At 46.4% G+C, this 20,544-nt stretch overlaps 1 pseudogene; it reads right to left on the reverse strand.

Annotated features, from left to right (window-relative positions):
• Window positions 1–1,557: 1,557 nt before the first annotated feature.
• The window catches only part of LOC147663409 (uncharacterized), a 57,575-nt pseudogene continuing 38,588 nt past the window's right edge, over window positions 1,558–20,544 (reverse strand).

The raw sequence follows: 20,544 nt of genomic DNA on the forward strand, positions 1-20,544 counted from the left end.
TGGGAGGTGGAAAACATGGCTAATAGCATTAGGTCGGTATTGCATGAATAATGCTGACTTTTCTGCGATATTCATGCTTTGCAACGATTTTTACCGCATTTGCGTTAAACCTTGTCAATACCAAGGTTTATTTGCGGTAAAGATCGCCGCAGCGCCGCGGTAAATTTTTAGTCTATAACCAAGCAATAGCGATAATTATCGCTATTGCTTGATAATATGCCCCAAAGTGCACTGTTGAGCCTTGCTGTAGCTGCATTACATTTGCCATACAACTCTAGTAATGTATTATTTTTTCTGCACAGATATGTTACGCATGTATGCTGTCTTTCTGCCATGATGCGCCTCATTTTAAATGTGGCACACCATGGGTTACGGAGCAACAGCATACTGTGGTGTACATTAACTGGTGGATATCTGGGTATGAAGTAGTTCCCTTACCGAAGTGGAATACTACATTTAGTGGTTAACCTGTGGTTTTATAGCATTCGAAGACTATTTTATGCCAATTTTAGTATTCTGTAGTATTCTTTTTGTGAAGGCTAGTGCATGAAGACTACTGATATGTGAGTAATTATTCTTGAACACTAACTGAATACTAAGCAAATACTTCTTTGCTAACCGTATAGTCTTCATTTACAATGCAGAACTTTAACTGAATACATACAATTTGAATACTACTGCACTTTACCCAGACTACTATTCAAGCTGCTGCTGAATACTAAGCAAAGACTTCTATGCTAACCGTATAGTCTTCATTTACAATGCAGAACTTTTACTGAATACATACAATTTGAATACTACTGCACTTACCCATAGCTGCAGATTCTATAAAAAGTTATGTCCAAAGCATTTTGGGTCAATTGCTAAACCGAAAAGGTATGGCTAGGCTAATAGTCACAATATTAACAAATAAACAGGTACACTAGTAGATATTTCCCAATTACACATGCATAGGTGGGAGGATCTTACATTCCTCAATCATATATTTGTTTGAATTAATGGTCAAAGTATTCCAATACTCGGTTGACTTTTTGGTTTATTTTCAACAGTCCAAAGATAACAAGTAAAAGTATAAGGGGTATCGGTAAGACAATGAACAATATCCACAATCAATGACAGAAGCCCATTCATTTATCATTGAAAACTCTTGGAAAACTATATGGTTGAATTTAATTTAATTTTCTTAAGTACATTTGATAATAGCACACAACAGTGTGAATTCCTATGGTGTTAAAATCTAGCTTTTACACAACATTTAAAATGTACTTAAAATGTACTTCTAAAAACATTTGGTAAAAGTAAACACATAAAAAGTAAACACATAAAAGTAAACATATCCTTACGGGTGCCCTGGCAATTACCAGTTTACAGTGGGGGAGAGGGTTGCAGTTTAAGGTGATGTGTATCATTTCCGATCACAGAGGATTGTGTATCATATCCTAGTAATTCCAGGGTGAAGTTTGCTAGCCCCCATATCAGTTTTTCAAATCTGCTCAAATGTATGGTACCTTTTAAAGATCTGGACATGTCGATTTTTGGCTAATACAACAGCATCCACTAATCTCTCTCATAGTGATTTGGGAATTCACATACAAATGACAATTTTGTGGTACAAACAAAGCAGCAACTTCCTACTATTTCCGAAATATATACTGCTATTATCTTGTTCCAACTTGGGTTAACTTGATGGACATTGCAGTCACTGGAATATGTGTTTACACAAGGCATTGGATTTAATAGTGCCAAGTTGTGAGTTTTTCTATTTATGTCGTTGACCTGGATACATTTCAACACTTTTCCAAACTGTATTTCTGAATTATCTAAATATTTTATTGTACTTTGGTCCCGTCTGACTAGTTTGTTGAAGTTTGCTGCATACACATAGCAATAACCCTTCCTTAAACTAATTTTATCATATGATGCTACTTTCCTTTCAAAGTATACAGATACTCTTTTTTCAGCTGCTAGGAACTCATCATTTGTTAAATCTTTTATAGTAATTTTCCCCATTTGAAAACACCCATCTATTATCTCCATTCTCTCCACACATATCGATGGATCCATAAGTCTATTGATTGCATTTTGTATCTCGCCATCAATATTGCAGGTTGCTTTAAGTAATGGTATCATCTGAATTAATGTCACAGTATTCAAAATTTGCATTTCTACATTTTGTGTTCCTTCGATGTGAGACACCATGTAGCCATTTAGGTCTTCAAAATGTAAACAGATATTTGAAAAGAGTGGCCCATTGTGGTGTACACAGTCTGAAATATGCATTAACTGATGAATATTCATAGTCATGAACCTCTGATCATACAGGTCTTCAAAAATTTTGACAAAGGTGAGCAAGCAAGTCTCTGCTCGGTTGATTTCTGAAAATGTTAGACTTTCTTTATCTAGTAAATATATTCCTTTGGAGAAGAGGCAAAAATGTACAAATAGCTGATTGGGTAATACATCAGCTAGTACTGGTATTCCCCAGAAGAGCAAGAAGTTTCTGTATTCAGAGGATTTCCATAAATGTACATCTTCAAGGCTACGAGGAGGTCTTGATATGTTAAATGGAGGCTTGATAGCTGTACTCTCTTGCTAACAAGGTCTCTGTAAGAGTGTGCTGAAAAGCTTGACTTCTCATATTGCTTCTCGAACCACAATATGAGCATCAGTTTCATTACACCTGCGCAGACCCCATGCATATAATCTAAACGAAATCCATTAATACATGGGAAAAGGGAAAGGAATAGAAACCGGAAAGTGCCTTTCACACCATGAACTGAATATTCATGTTCACCCTGTTGTATTTTAGCTAATGTTCATTTATATCAGTCTTCAGATTTTCAGTTGTTCTCGGTGGTCCTTCAGGATCATCATCATTGTAAGGAAAAACATGGCAATGCCCCATTCCCGATCTTGAAGTCATAACTGGCTGTAAACAGGACCAACAGCTAAATTTCCCATTGAACTGCTTACTGTTGGTAACCAAACAACGAGCTGGTAGATCACAAGTGCATGAAAGTAGTGCAGCACGACATACAAAAACAGAGCCTGTATGATCTGTAAACATAACTCCCTTTTCCAAACGACTCAATTCCCTCAGTTAAAGAATGTAGGTATGTCCACATATATGGCTTTCTTTGCCCAATCCAAATTCCATAGACAAGCATGTTTTCTTTTGCTTTACGTTTTGTTACGGAGAGCTCATTAATCATCAAATACACAGGCCACATGCTTAGTTTACTACTTTTAAAAATGTTGACTCCATCTGTGTTCATAACAAAAGAGATATTGTTTTTCATACTTAATATCCCCTTATCAAACAGGTTTTTGTATCCAATTCCATCATAAACATCACCTATTACAGAGTTTCCATTCTGTTTGTAGTGCTCATATCTGTGTGTTCTCACTTCCTCCGTAAAATCTCTCCTCTTAAACATAGTATTTAGCTGTTCAATTATGGAGTGTTGGACAAAAAAAGCAACAGCACCAGGCTCTGTAAGATCCTTCAGACAATGGGTGTTCGTGCATATCTTTGCATTATCGCTGATGCTTTCATAGCATGAGGAACAGTAGTTTCTTATCTTAGGAATGGGGATCAGGGGGTCGTGCTGGGGGTAGTGTTTTCGAGTTTAGGGTAGTGTTGTGGTGTGTGTGTAGGGTAGTTTTTAGGGTTTAGGGTAGTGCTGGTGTGTCGTGCAGGGTAGTGTTTTAGTGTGGGGACTGGACTGGGTGTAGAGGGATGGTCGGGGGAGAGTTGTGCTGGGGGTAGTGTTTTAGGGTTTAGGGTATGTTGAGTCCTCACTTATGACGCCCCCAGAGCGACCGCGCAGCGGGAGCACCGATTGAGTGCCGAAGGTGCGCCAAAGGTAAGCCTGTCTGCGCCCGTCCGTGCCTGGACCGCGTCCAGTGCCAGGACCCCTGGACCCCGCAGACCCCAGCCCACCCGCCGGACGTACGACGCCGCCGCCCTCAACGCACTCAACACCGGCCGAATCCCGGGATGCTACAGAGCCACCCCGAGACGAACCCACGGACCCTTCAGCTGCCACGCCTGCAAGTTCACCTGCATACGGACCGGCACTACACCAGCACCCACCAAGCCGAACAACAGCAGCAACCACCTGAAGTGCATCCTCCTCAACACCCGCTCCGTCCACAGACACGCCATCGAACTCTGGAACCTCCTCGACACCACAGCTCCTGACGTCGCCTTCCTCACGGAAACCTGGATGAACGACTCCTCAGCGCCCAACATCGCCATCGCCATCCCAGAGGGCTACAAGATCACCCGAAGAGACCGCGACAACCAGACTGGAGGAGGCATCGCCATCATCTACAGGGACATCATCCGCATCAAGACCAACACCGACGACACCCTGACAACCGCCGAACACCTGCACCTCCAGATCCACACGGACCCCAAAACCACCCTGAGAGGCACCCTGATCTACCGACCCCCGGTACCACGCACACAATTCAGCGAGGACATCGCCGACTTCATCAGCCCGCATGCCCTCCCCTCCTCTGACTACATCCTCCTGGGGGACATCAACTTCCACCTGGAGAACAACTACGACCGCAACACCATCACCCTGCTCGACAACCTCGCCACCCTCGGTCTCAAGCAGCTGGTGTCCACCCCCACCCACCTCGCCGGACACACACTCGACGCAGTCTTCTCATCCTGCAAAGACATCGTCTTCAGCCACGCCACCGGACTCCACTGGACGGACCACAGCTGCGTCCACTTCACCTTCAAAAGAACGACGATCCACCACCACCAGCAACAGGTTGCTCGAAGAAGCTGGAACAAGATCACAGCTGACCAGCTCGCCGCTTCCCTGAGCCAGCACCCTCCAGCCAGCTCAGCGAACCCCAGCCAGGCCGCCGACAACCTCACGAAGTGGATCAGCGACTGCGCGGACGAACTCACCCCACTGAGGACCCCGCCCAGCAGACCCGGCAGCAAGAAGGCCCCATGGTTCACCGACGAACTCAAGAGCTCCAAGAAGAACTGCCGAGCCCTCGAGAAAGCCTGGAGAAGGGAACCAACACCGGACAACATGACCACCCTCAAGCTTGCCACCCGGAAGCACCACCAACTGATCCACGCCACCAAGAAAACTGCATTCAAGGACCGGCTGGACAACAACGCACACAACTGCAAGGAACTCTTCAACATCGTGAAAGAGCTCTCCAACCCCAATGCCGGCAACAACGACATCACCCCATCGCAAGACCTCTGCAACTCCCTCGCCTCCTACTTCCACAACAAGATCGCGGACATACACAACAGCTTCAGCACTCAACCGACGCACGCCACGCCCGAACCTCCGCCCCCCACCACCACCCTCCGCGCCTGGACTCCGATCAGCACCGAAGACACCGTCCGCATGATGAACTCCATCCACTCCGGATCTCCAACCGACCCCTGCCCTCACCACGTCTTCAACAAGGCCGACGCTGTCATCGCACCCCTCCTGCGGGACATCATCAACACCTCCTTCGACACCGCCACCTTCCCGGAGAGCTGGAAGCATGCTGAACTCAGCGCCCTACTCAAGAAACCTACAGCGGACCCCACCGAACTCAAGAACTATCCCCCCATCTCGCTCCTCCCGTTTCCAGCCAAAGTCATCGAGAAGACCGTCAACAAGCAGCTGGCCGCCTTCCTCGAGACAAATGGATCCCTCGACCCCTCACAGTCTGGCTTCCGAGCCAACCACAGCACCGAGACCGCCCTCATCGCGGCCACCGATGACATCCGAGCCCTGATGGACAACGGAGAAACAGCGGCCCTCATCCTCCTAGACCTCTCCGCGGCCTTCGACACTGTCTGCCACCGTACCCTAGTGCAGCGCCTCAGCAACGTCGGAATCCAGGAGAGAGCACTGGAGTGGATCATCTCCTTCCTCGACGGAAGAACACAGAGAGTCCGACTTCCACCGTACAAGTGAGAGGCCACCGAAGTCATCTGCGGCGTCCCTCAAGGATCCTCGCTGAGCCCCACCCTCTTCAACGTCTACATGAGCCCCCTCGCGGCCATCGCATGCCAGCACAACCTCAACATCATCTCCTACGCCGATGACACCCAGCTGATCCTCTCCCTGACCAACGACCCCGCCGCCGCCAGAGCCGACCTTCACGAAGGGATGAAACACGTAGCCGAGTGGATGACGACCAGCCGCCTGAAACTGAACTCAGACAAGACGGAGGTCCTCATCCTGGGCTCCTCGCCCTCCGCCTGGGACGACTCCTGGTGGCCCCCCGCCCTGGGCACCGCACCCAAACCGACGGACCATGCACGGAACCTGGGCGTCATCCTGGACTCCTCCCTCTCCATGACCAGACAAGTCAACGACGTCTCCTCGTTGTGCTTCAACATCCTGCGCATGTTACGGAAGATCTTCCGGTGGATCCTCACCGAGACCAGGAAGACGGTCACCCAGGCCCTCGTCACCAGCCGACTGGACTACGGCAACGCCCTCTACGCCGGAACCACCGCCAAGCTCCAGAAGAGACTCCAGCGGATCCAGAACGCCTCAGCCAGACTCATCCTCGACATCCCACGACACAGTCACATCTCCGGACACCTGAGAGACCTGCATTGGCTCCCCGTCAAATGTGTGTAAATGTATAGGCATTTATATAGCGCACTACTTACCCGGAGGGTCCCAAGGCGCTTCGACCGCTGCCAAACCCTTCCTGGCTTCCCTGAGAGATGGTCCCTTAATGGGTATCTCCAGGGTGAGACCAGGCATCCCCGGCGGTCTGGTGGGGCCGTTAGTGAGGATGAGGCAAGCTAATGCCCAGAGTTGCCGAGTGTGATCGCTGATCAGAGTGGGCACCGAGGTGAGAGAATTATCGAGTCCGCTGACCCTGGTCCAGAAACCTGCCGCGCCGGGAATCGAACCCTGGTCCCGGGCCGTCCTCTGCTCTCGGGTCTGCCGCCTCTAACCAGTGAGCCACACTACCTCACGTCAACAAAAGAATCACCTTCCGTCTCCTCGCCCACGCACACAAAGCCCTACACGATCAAGGCCCGAGCTACCTCAACAACCGCATCAACTTCTACGCTCCCAAACGCCATCTCCGATCAGCCAGTCACGCCCTCGCCGCCATCCCCCACATCCGAAGAACGACAACAGGAGGAAGGTCCTTCTCCTACCTGGCTGCCAAGACCTGGAACTCCCTCCCGACCGACCTGCGCCTGACCCAAGACCACCTCTCCTTCAGGAAGAAGCTCAAGACCTGGCTGTTCGAGCAGTAGCAGCACCCCCTCCCCCCACCCCCCCAAGCGCCTTGAGACCCTCCGGGTAAGTAGTGCGCTCTACAAATGTCTTTGATTGATTGATTGATAGTGTAGGGTAGTGTTTTAGGGTTTAGGGTAGTGCCGGGGACTCGTGCAGGGTAGTGTTTGAGTAAAGGGACCAGACTGGGGTCGGGGGAGAGCCATGCTGGGGATAGTGTTTTAGGGTTTAGGGTAGTGTTGTGGTGTTTGTGTAGTGTAGGGTAGTGTTTTACGGTTTAGGGTAGTGCCAGGGGGTCGTGCAGGGTAGTGTTTGAGTGTAGGGATCGGGGGAGGGTCGTGCTGGTACTAGTACTACTCTCTACTACTCACTGTACTCCTCTCTAATACTCACTTTCTACTACTCTCTACTTCGCACTCTCTACTACTCACTCTCTATTACTCACTCTCTACTACTCTCTACTACTCTACTCATTCTCTCCTACTCACTACTACTCACTCTCTACTACTCACTCTCTACCACTCTCTACTACACTCTACTTCTCACTCTACTACTCTCTTCTAGTCACTCTACTACTTTCTACTACTCTCTAGTACTCTCTCCTTACTACTCTCTACTCACTCTCTACTACTCTACTACTCACTACTACTCACTCTCTACTACTCTAATACTCACTCTACTACTAACTCTCTATTCCTACTCACTCTACTACTCACTACTACTCTCTACTACTCACTTCTACTCTACTATACTCTACTCACTCTAATACTCTACTACTCACTATCTACTACTCAGTTTCTACGACTCCCTACTACTCAGTCTCTACTACTCTACTCTCTACAACTCACTCCCTAATACTCACTCTCTACTACTCACTCTACTACACACTCTCTACTTCTCTCTACTCTCTACTCTCTACTACTCTCTACCTCTACACCCACACACATATGCACACACACACACATATATATATATATATATATATATGTGTGTGTGTGTATATATGCATACATATATAAGCATGTATATAATCTGCATATCTATGATGTAAATACAAATATAAATGCATGTATATATATATATATATATATATATATATATATATATATATATATATATATATATATACACATATATGCATACATATGCTTGATATGTACATGAAAGTGTGAAGGACACTAATAAAAGCAAAGCTAAAAAGCCACCTAATTTCAAACAGAATTGCTTTAACTTAAAGGAGGGCGAGACCTAATTCATTTTCAATGCTTGTTTACTTGGATTATTTCTTATTTTTTCACATTCGCCTTTTTTTTAAATTAGATTTCTGTACTTTTCATATTTTATTCTTTCTCCAGTCATTGCCACTTTCTGGACGTTTGGATACTTTGCTAGATTGCTTGTGGCCTCCCGTTTTGTGAGTAGTATTTTTTCTCTGTTCTACTTGCGTAGCGCTGACGCGATGACGTACATTGTTTGCGTGGCTCCTAATAGGACCGCAGTTCAAAGTTTGGGAGGTTGTCAGCCTAGGCTGCGTGATGGCGCTGCTCGTATCGCCCGACCGGCCACGGCGGTAAATTTAAATCAATGCTCTTGAGTGACCGCTCTGAGCTGCTGCCCCTGTTGTGAGCCTGAGGGATTCTGATGGGGATCTCCGGGAGTGCACGCACGTTTGCAATTCCCAATGGACTGGAGACGAGTGAAAACGTGTGATCAGACTCTGGGGAGTAACCGGAATTGCTGTCCTTGCATGTAAGTGTGAGACCAGTGTCAACTGTTCTTTTTAATGCTTGCCTGCTAATGTAGAGTAAATGAGTAAGTGAGACTGAGGGGTGCATTGCAGCCATCTGAGTATGTGTGTGTGTTAATCATTTACATTATACAAATACTTTGTGCAACTGCTTGCAGTCAGTGGGTGCGGCCCTTACAGACGTGTAGCTCACTCACAACGTCTGCCCTGGTGCGGGTGCGGGCCGGCTCCGAACAACTGTTTCTGGCTCCCTTCATTTCTTTCTGGTTTATTTCTCCAAAGATCCAGGAATACTCGCAGTTTGAAGGTTCGTTTCACGACAGTAACATTTGACTAATAATGAAAAACTGCTTAAGCTAAAGCTAGCTCGTATTTTAGAAATGTACTGTTAAACAGTTATGTTCTTGCAGGTTGTGATCCTTGGTGCTCACTTTAATTGCAGCGAAATGGGCTCCAATATTAGTTGACATGATGTAAAATGCACTGGGAAGATAAAAATGATCCATAAACCATACTATTTTTTCTCGTTTTTTTTTAAACGTGTTGCACAAGTTGAATTTGGTCAGCTTCAGGAAAGGTATTTTCATTTTGCTTGGGAAGTGATCAATGTGGCTTAACGGTAATCGCTGCCGGCTTTGCAACTGGGGAACGGGGTTCGAGTACCGATGTGGACTCAACAGCCTGTTGTTCTGGGCAAATCACTTAATCTTTACATGCCTGAAAGAAGAGGAATGCGACTGTGTGCATTTTAATTACCGCTCCACTACACTTTGGTTGAGTTCACACTGAAAATCTGCCCAAAAATATTTGCAGCGATATGGACCATTACCCTATTTCCATCCATTTCCATACTTCTTGCCCTGTCCCTTCAGAGACCAGGCCCCCTATGGTCCGGGCTTGACCCTCCCCGGATTTGGGCAAACCCTCCCAGAGAGGCAGGGAAACTGATTCCATTTTCTGCTTGTTTACATGGCTGTGTTCCGCTGCAGGTCACTCTGTACCTGTATCCATTTATCTGTTTTTCGTTTTTGATAACAAATGTGTGCTTGACTAAGACCAACCTGTTGACTTTGCCAATGCATGTAGTATACGTATCACAAACCTGGTTGCTGTTGTACCACAGAAAATTGTGCACTCGAGGGGGTGATTTTATTAGCAGTGTGTGTGTTGCTGGTGTTTATGTTCACGGGGACAGCCATTGTGAGGTGGTGCTGTGCAAATCCTAGGGCTCTGGGGCTGCCCTGGGCGCAGGCATGATGGGGTGATTATGTCTTGAGTATGACTATCTATGGTGACAGTGCAATGGTTGTGGGCTGTGTTACTGCTGAAAGTACAACAAGCACTGGCAATGCTATTAGATTCACCAGGGCACATCTTATATGTTCTTTTTGCCTGGTACCCTGCTCCCCCCCCCCCTCCCCCACGGATTTTTTGGGTATATTGCTTGACAAACCTTTCTGGAGTGGAACACACTAAGGCCTACTTCTTGCAAGTATAAATCTTTCTACTGCATGCTTTCTAGGTAAAGTATCTTTCTCTCTCTGTGCACAGATCCACTCTTATAACCTATACAGTCCTATCCTGTATGAGACTGAAGGTACCAACAGAATATGGTTATCAGGCCTGCTGCAGAGCACTGATGCTTGCAGAATGCCTGGACACCATGCAGAGGGAATCCCAGCAATGAGGTGCACCTGGACCTGGGTGGACGCAGTGGGCTTGGTTGACTGGGGAAGACCCTTCTTTGTCACCAGGTTGAGTTGCTTTTCAAACGCCGGTTCTCCATCACCGGTTCTTTCTACGGGGGTATACGCACAGAGCTATTTTTCTACCTCAAGCCTCTCTGAAATTAAAACATATCTACAGCACATTTTCTAGTGCCCAAAAACGCACAACATGTTCCCCTCAGACTTTCTTAAATATCAAATCATGTATGCTTCACCCTGGTAGGTTATTTACAATTAAGAATGTGCTGTCTTTGAAATGGTAAGTGGTAACAGTTCCAAGTGTAATTCTTATTTCACAGAGCGTGAGGTGTTTTCATGGCGCCACTGAGGCGGCAATACCTGAACTTCAATGACTACGCTTCTCAGATCTGTTCAGTTTTGCAGTTGTCAACTGCTGTGGTTTGTTAGTCATTCTTCTGGCGCGGTGCCCATCGCTGCTCACTCATTCCGATCAGGTGTCGTGGACACCAGGTGGGGTAAGTTGCCAGCCTCTGAGGTAAGTCAGGCGTTATTTCAGCATTGCCAGGCAATCCGACTGCTCATGGTAACAGATGCCATTGAAGACTGGATGAGAAAAGCTGAAAGAGGCCTGAGCTCTGGGTACCTAGGGATATCCCGACAGTCAGGGTGTGAAAGAGAAGTGGAGCGATGCTAACGTCAAAACCTATGTCACGTGATACGTAAAAGGTTAGGACTGGACAGGGCCAGTCACAGGCCAGGCAGCGCAGGGCTATGGCAGGCTCAGTCAAACGCCAGCTGACCTGTTGAGAAATCTACTGCTTCTTTGGAGCTCAGTCCTCTTTGGAACAAACTGGGATGACAACAAGTGTTATCTGAAATACCCGCAGTCCTGTCATTGTCCATTTTATGTCAAAGTTGTAATATGCACGTTTTCTATCGCAGTATTTTTATGCTATGGGGGTTTGCTAGGCACTCTATCACCATGTCAGGGTTACTTGGCGCAGTGCCGAGATTCAGGGACTTTTAAGGCAGACAAACTAAAGGGAAAACAACTAGGAGTTTGTACCATAATCAAGGAATCTGTTACTCTGCTGCGTATCCATCTTTTCTACGTCATCATTTATATAGATCTTGGTTTCCAGCGATAGGGCAAATGTGACTATTAACGAGTAATTGGCCAGCTGTGGACAAAGAATTCTGTGGTGCTGGAAGGTAAAACATGCTATTCACATGCAAGTGCAAAGTTAAACACTGCAAAGGCAGCGCAATAGGGCAAGCAACTCGTATATGCAACAAAATTAAAATAGATTTCTACCAAACCGGCGAAACTTCACGTTCATTTCTGAAGCTCACAATAAGATCACCGATATCCAACCATGTATGTAAAACCCAAAGCATTGCGCATATTTTGGAAATTTATACACATGTTCTTTGTGTGTCTGGAGATGAACACAAAGGAGTTTATGTGCAAACGGCCTTTTGCAGTACATTAGCAGTGGTGGCTGGTAATTTTGACCGGGAAGGGGGCGGGCGGGCCACAAATACACCCATACATTCACAAACATGCACTCATGCACCCATTCATAGCGCTCATTTACAACAAATTCATATGTTTATACATACACGCACGCACCTAACATTCAAAAACACAAAACGTACCTCTCCTGCAGCTCAGAGAAAGGTAAGCCTCAGAGGTCCTAGGAGTGGTGTGACTGCTGCTTTCCTGTATAGCCAGTGAGGGAAGGCAGCAGTCCCCTACTCATCACATTGTGGGATGGGTTTGGTGAGAGTTGCTGACCCGACCCCACTATGAGGACAAGGAGTGTCTCGCAGGCTGACCTTTGCTCAGCCTGACAGAAACTCTGCCTCTCCTATTTTTTATATGTAGAGCTCTCCACTCTAACTGCGGAGATCTCTGCACGCATATGGCTGCGTTTAGAAGTAAATGTGGGAGGAACGGTGGCATGGCTGCAAAATGTGGAATGCTTGCTACTAAATGGGAGTGGTTAAGGGAGGAGTAAGGAGGGGATTAGCGATGGTTAAGGAGCGGGTTATGGAACGACATGCACGCACCCACAAGACAGCAACCCTATTGATGTTCACAGACTCCATTTCTATAGTTATACTTGCGCTTCAAAACCCCATCAGGCGTAGCAAGCTCTATATAAATACAAACCTCTATCCCTTCACTATCCCGCCACCTACACTTCTATACCCAAAAAACTGAATAACATATCCACTACTCAAATTTCTTCATATTTTGCTATACCAATTTTCAACACTAATCCTTTGAGTTCCAGAGTGGCGTGCTACTTGCCAGAAAAGCGCTTCAACATCCATCGGGGTAACAAGTGCAAAACTTTCTTCCCCTTTTATCCCTCCGCTATCCGTCTCACTCCAAATAACTGATTAATATCCACCATTTGAAATTACTTTAATATTTCACCATATTAATTCACCACTAATCCTTTATGGGCTTCCTGAATAGCATGTTTCAACACCCCATCAGGGGTAACAAGCGCTATATAAATACAATCCTTTTTTCCCTCCTCTATCCTTCTGCTATTACCCTCCTTCTTCCCTCTCTCCTGCCTCCAGCTTTTCATTATTTATATCTTTTCTATTCATCTCCCATCCCATCATTTTCAATTATATGCCCCTGCTTTCCTTGTTAGTCCTTTATTCTCGCGGTCCCAGCTTTTTTTTTACTCAGCTTAGTATCTCCTTTCTCCATCTCTCACTGGTATCTACTTCATATCACTGTCACTGGTATCTCCTTCGTCCATCTCTCACTGGTCACCTTCGTCCATCCTTCACTCGTATCTGTTTCGTTCGTTTCTCACTCGTATCAGTGTACCCAAATAAATTATAAAGGCCGCCGCAATGGGCCAGTGCAGCGCGGCCGCCGTTTGAAGTTGTTGACTTTTCCCCACATCACCTTGGGACACCACCACTTTACTATGGGACACCACCACTTTACTATGGGACACCACCACTTTACTATGGGACACCACCACTTTACTATGGGCCACCCCCCCTTTACTATGGGACACCCCCCCTTTACTATGGGACACCCCCCCTTTACTATGGGACACCCCCCCCTTTACTATGGGACACCACCCCTTTACTATGGGACACCACCACTTTACTATGGGACACCACCACTTTACTATGGGACACCACCACTTCACTCTGGGACACCACCACATCCACATCACTCTGGGGCACCCCCACATCACTCTGGGACACCACTGCTATTAATTTATATATTTTCAAAGCCAACACATATTAAAGAAAATTGTTATTTACAATACCAATAGCTCACACTTTCCTAATGCGAGACCTATTGCATTGCAAATGCTTGTTTTCTGCCTGCCCCTTGTACAGTGGCACAGAATGGGTCACTGATAAAGTGTGCTTGGATGGCCACTGTTGTCCAACCTTAAAAGCCCAAATTTAACACATTTCATGTGGAGCACTCATGCCAATATAAACCTATGAAGTAACTCCCGATCTTTGAAATCTTCTGAACTTTTGTGAAATGCACGAAATTTGGGAAATTTTGAAAAAAACTTCACAATATTTCAGAGGAAAACTCTGTAATGCTGAACACCCCTAAAAAGAATTGGTTTGGTTATGACATGATGTTTGCTGGATTATATTTTCATTTGATGAAGTTTGATGAAGAGCAAAACATAACCCCAGTTATAACCAATTTGTAAAACTAGCAGATTGAGAAAATCATGGGCTGCATTTTTTTTAATTTAAATGTTGAACATGCTCTGTTACTCTAAATCCTATAGGTCTGCATTTTGCTTAAGTCTATACCGTTGGTTTTAGGAAAAGGCTAGCTCTAAACGACACTACATGGGGTTAGAGGATAGTAGAAGGCTCCAAATATCGTAAAATAGCTCCTCACTGACAATAATTCTATTTGGAAGTCAGTGATACTTGCTAATTACAACAAATACTGTGGCAGGGCTACATAAAAGTATATATTCAGTGACAAGTTTGCTTAGTGAATGTAATCACTTTTTTTATTTTTTAAACTTCATTTGCCTCTTTTGGCACACACCGTACTTGGAGGTGCAGCGCCGTCGTCCACATACTGAGCTAGTGTCATCGAAGGCGGGGCTGACAGGGTCCAGGGCTGCAGCAGTCACCGTAACCCAACTGCTCTTGTGTTTGGACTGTCTGCAGCCCGGAGTACAGCGTGGGACAGGCAGGCCACACCCGAGAGAGACACAGCCAGCACCGACACCACAGACACAGGTGAGGAGGAGGAGTGCGGGCTGCCGCGTGAACCCCCCCCCTTGCGCCAACACCCCCCTGCGCGACTCCCCGCGCTCATTGCCGTTAGTTTTCCGATACTGCTCACAAAGAATACCACTAGTCTTCAAATAGTGGTCCCAAAGAATACCAGTAGTCTTCAAATAGTGGTCACAAAGAATACCACTAGTCTTCAAATAGTGCTCACAAAGAATACCACTAGTCTTCAAATAGTGGTCCCAAAGAATACCAGTAGTCTTCAAATAGTGGTCACAAAGAATACCACTAGTCTTCAAATAGTGGTCACAAAGAATACCACTAGTCTTCAAATAGTGGTCACAATCAATGAGACTACCCTTCATTTTGCTCTTGAAATAGCACAAGAGCTGCAAATAAACCCTAACAGAATACTACTAAGCTTCAAATACTATTCTTATAGAATACTACTAGTCTTCTTTTAGCAATCAATTGAAGTATTCGCTATGTATTTGAAGGGTAGTTGAGTAGAACTAGTATTCCCTCATTAGCATATTTCGGCTTGTGGGCATACTACTTAGCCTTCATGCTTACTAAATGAATACTACATTTTAATAGTAAATGAATACCACTGTAACCACTGGAATCACACTATTTGAAGATCTTCCATTTTGGTGATAACATAAATGTGCCCTTTATGTTTCAAATCTGCATTTAGTGGAGTTTTCGGCCGTTGCAGTGTTATGTTTTTTTTCTGTTATTCTATGTAGATATGTATTGTTGCAAGATTTTTCTCACGAAAAAGAAGGCCTGAGTATTGGATTTGTGAATGATTGCAAGATTCTTCAAATAAAAAAGCAAGAACCATGGCATTGTTTAATATAGTATTATAAATACTTATCTTTAACAATGATGAGAGAGTGAAAAAAGGTTAACCTTTTTTTTAAAGTTAATCACAGGCTTCTTTACAGGAAGTGTTCTGTATGATTGTGACGTGGGTGTTTCCCTTCTTTATATCTAACAGAATGCATTCTGTATGCTGTAGCAGGAGGACTACTACATACTTGAATATTCTTCAGTGCATATTTTCATTGAGACCGTCACAGAAGTTCAATGGATCCGAGACGCTGTTCTTGTGGATCTTGGCGACTGCCAAGCCGTTGTAGCAGTGGGAGTGAGGCATCTCCAAGGGGCGCAGCGTAGCTCCTTTTGATGTTTACAATTGCAGATAGCAGGGTAGAGATGTCCGTGGAATTTATGGATGCTTAGTCACAGTAGAGTGTGCGTGGCGCTCTTAGCACCTCATTATGACACACAGGGGAGCCGCGTTGCACAGTTGGAGATCAGAGACTTAGGAAATAAACCTTTATAATAGCAAGGGCTCTAAGCGATAAAAATCGCCCGTTCTCGGTGTTAAAAAATATCACCGCTATCGGTGGTATTTTTTACGGTGTTAGTGCTTGAAGAAGAATGGTAACATATATGTGAAAGAAAATTCTGTAACAGGCTCAGTATTTCACATTATCGAGTGAAAACAAAAGTTGGTTTCACACAGCAATATGTCCCTTGTAATTAAGGGACGGAGTGGATCTAGTGTTATTTACTACACTGTTATGTGAACGATGTTGAGTGTTTGATAAGAGGAGGGTTTAAAAGTTTTACGATAAACTTTTTCTCCAGGGAAGTGGGTGGAGTGTTCCGTGTAAATTGGAGAATAGAAACTACTAAGAACCAATTGGAAGAGTTGTTTTCAAGTCACATGACTTCAAATGCGCGTCTCAGGTCCTGTACGCGATAGGTGGGTGCGCGCACCCGGTTGCGCACTAAAAGAAAGCGGCAATAAACTTTTCTTTATAATATGCTTGGAGCTCGTTTTGGTACAAAGAGTTAGTTCTGAAAAGAACTTTTTTTTTCTTTTTTTTTTTTTGGAAACAAGTGTTATGTTGCTTTTGATTTCTTAAAGTTGCAAGGACATATTTTAGTATGTCATACCATCAAAATGAAATAAAGAAATGTATCTTTATGGCTGAGATACCCGCCACCCCCTCTCAACACAATCCCCAAGAATTGGGAAACCGGAAACCGTTCTTGAACTTTTGGAAGGCGGGAAGGGAGTCACCCTTCCCGGCCGTATTTATTAAAATATGAAACAAAATTAAAACATTAAAATAACAGTTTCATATTATGTACAATTTCATTTCCACATTACGATGTTTGGCTAACCTTAACAGATCTCTAATACAAAGGTTCTCCTAGCCGAACTAACATCCTACAAAACATTTGACTTGAAATTGTACATCCTAACGTTAAGGGCCAACGGCAAGGTCGTAACCGGTGTCAGATCCCTAAACCAGAAATACCCCCCTCACTTGTGAGAGGAGTGACCGCACAGAGGCGTACCTCAAGTGCACCAACCAATTTCCCTTTGTACTTGACGGGGGCCCCAATAAACTCGACGCCATTTAACGGTCGTTCGAGGACTCGTGTGAGGTGTCTAAAAGGTAGCGTAAACCCCCTCCCGCACCCCACACAACTTACCCATCTGCCGTCGCAGATGTCCTGGCCCCGGGAAATTCCCCAGGAGGGGCCGTAGCCCCTCCTATCCAGGAAGGGGCCTTGACCACCTTTCCTTTCCTTCCGGCGGCCTCTCCTTAGACAGGACCGCCTCCCCGTTGAGGGGCCAATTGGCCACCTCCCCCGCGCGCTCCCATCCGTAATGGGTGACGCCCCCTCATAGGGATCTTCGAATTACTGCTCACCGATCATGACCTTACCGCCCGACCAAAATAAATACGACAAGTCTAACTAAGTTACTAAGATTACAAAGCAAACATCACTTAATACCAAGCGTGAATACTGCTCAATCCTTGTTCCAAAACTTTATTTGTAAAATCTACTGAAAATAACCAATCTTTATTGCATCTTAAGAAATTTCACGATATCATCACAACCTGTAAGAAAACAGAGAAAACAAAAAGATACTATATCAACTGTATTCACAACGAATCGCTGTCCTCAGGGGCTGGTGGGTGGGTCAAAATTGGCTATTCGTTCCGTCTCGAGCTCACGTGCAGCGGGGAGGTGCAGCTTCAGAGCACAGGAACAAGAGGATGCTTTCTTGGCTTCCGCTCCTTTTATCCGTCTTCAGGGTGGGCGTGAACCCACCCCCGCCTGCCTCCGAGGGCGTGGCCGGCCGCGTCGGTGTCTAGGCCAGCCCACTCTAGGGCGGGAAAAAGGCGCGCCCCGGCTACGCCGCTTCGGGCATACCAGCCGAGACTCGCCTCCCGCCCAAGATGGCTTCCCGGGGGGATCGAGGTACTCCACCATACGTTCGGGGGGACCCAATGGTCGCCCCTTTCCATATGGCTGAGATACCCGCCACCCCCTCTCAACACAATCCCCAAGAATTGGGAAACCGGAAACCGTTCTTGAACTTTTGGAAGGCGGGAAGGGAGTCACCCTTCCCGGCCGTATTTATTAAAATATGAAACAAAATTAAAACATTAAAATAACAGTTTCATATTATGTACAATTTCATTTCCACATTACGATGTTTGGCTAACCTTAACAGATCTCTAATACAAAGGTTCTCCTAGCCGAACTAACATCCTACAAAACATTTGACTTGAAATTGTACATCCTAACGTTAAGGGCCAACGGCAAGGTCATAACCGGTGTCAGATCCCTAAACCAGAAATACCCCCCTCACTTGTGAGAGGAGTGACCGCACAGAGGCGTACCTCAAGTGCATCAACCAATTTCCCTTTGTACTTGACGGGGGCCCCAATAAACTCGACGCCATTTAATGGTCGTTCGAGGACTCGTGTGAGGTGTCTAAAAGGTAGCGTAAACCCCCTCCCGCACCCCACACAACTTACCCATCTGCCGTCGCAGATGTCCTGGCCCCGGGAAATTCCCCAGGAGGGGCCGTAGCCCCTCCTATCCAGGAAGGGGCCTTGACCACCTTTCCTGTCCTTCCGGCGGCCTCTCCTTAGACAGGACCGCCTCCCCGTTGAGGGGCCAATTGGCCACCTCCCCCGCGCGCTCCCATCCGTAATGGGTGACGCCCCCTCATAGGGATCTTCGAATTACTGCTCACCGATCATGACCTTACCGCCACAGGCCGGATAGTTGACCGGCTATCCGGACCCCCCACAACACTCCTGCCTAAAGGTCATGTCATAAAGTCTTTAGCCAAGCTATCAGGTCTCCTATGAGTAACTCGTTCCCCATCCGGGACAAATGAACACCATCCCCCAAATACATACTGTCCCCTTTAATACAACCATGCGAAATAGAATGCAGTGTACTTGAACGGAACAATCTACTCACTTTATTATTAATTTTCCTTACTGAATGATTCAGAGCAGAAACAGAAATAGCCCCCCGCCACACTTTCCGTGGGATCATATGGGACCATGCAATTGTGCACCCTGGAACTCTTCTCGCCAACCAACTTACCGTGGAAAGCATCGCCTCAAGAAGAAGTCATCTAACAGTGGTCACCAAATCATTGCCCCCAAGATGTACTATGACTACAGACGGCGGTGACCTCGTCCGCCCTAACAAACCCTCAAAAAATGATCGAAACTGGTCAATACAGAGCCCGCCCTTTCCGTAGAAGGACACACTGTACCCGTATTCCCCAGCCACATGAATCATGTCACCTGCTTTGAATACGTCCGCGGCACGCCTCACGTATGAGTGGCCCACGACCCACACCTCCTTTTTCACAGCCAGTGATGTCTGACCGCTGGCCCCCCGGTGTCGGGTCGACTGCACAGTCCGCCCCGCCTCGTAGGCTTGCGCAACTGAAAACCAAACAAAAACAAGAAGCGTGAGTACATCATTACAGCTTCACAACATGTGCAACCGCACATACCTCTTATAACAGTTCGAGGACCAACGCCCCACACGTTTTACTTGTTCAACATTCAGACCCCTGGCTGTAGCCTCTGTAGCAGCCCCTATCCGAAAGGAATGGGTCCCAAACTCGCCGGGGTTCAAGCCCGCGGCCGAAATCGACATCGCAAGCACCCGCTGAAACTGAAACCTCGTCAGTGGGGTGGCGTCAGCGTGTCTTAACAAGGTCCCCCCCCATGCTGCCACCCTCTGCGCTAAATATTCCTCTACGCACACAACAGGGCACATGGAAGACCCGGGGATCCTCTGAATGATTACGCAGTCCCCGATTGCACCCTGATCGGATTTGGACCTGACAAACGAGACCGTCATCGTCTCCTCCCTGACCTGAATGTGTTCCCGGCACAGTCCCCCCATCGTATCCTGCTTGTTCTATGCCACTAATTCGCTTACCCGCATAGCCCCATGGAATGCTAATGCAAATGCGGCTCGGAACAACACTGCTTCGTACTGGGATGAACATGTTACCGGTAGCACGGACAATAACAGGGTCAACCTATCCAGACCTATCGGGTGCCTATCGTCTACTCTGCGACCCTCAAGGCGTTGCCACCCACGTAGCGCTTTCTGCACAACGAAAGACGCTGTCGGGTCCTGGATCCCATGAGCCCTTGCCATAAAGGAAATGGCGGCCCGATGCCTCTGGGCCGTAGCCACTGACTTGCCTGCCTGATGTAAAGAGAGCAGGAAT

This window comes from Lissotriton vulgaris, unplaced genomic scaffold, assembly GCF_964263255.1.
Source record: "Lissotriton vulgaris unplaced genomic scaffold, aLisVul1.2 SCAFFOLD_1807, whole genome shotgun sequence".
NCBI classification, from domain to species: domain Eukaryota; kingdom Metazoa; phylum Chordata; class Amphibia; order Caudata; family Salamandridae; genus Lissotriton; species Lissotriton vulgaris.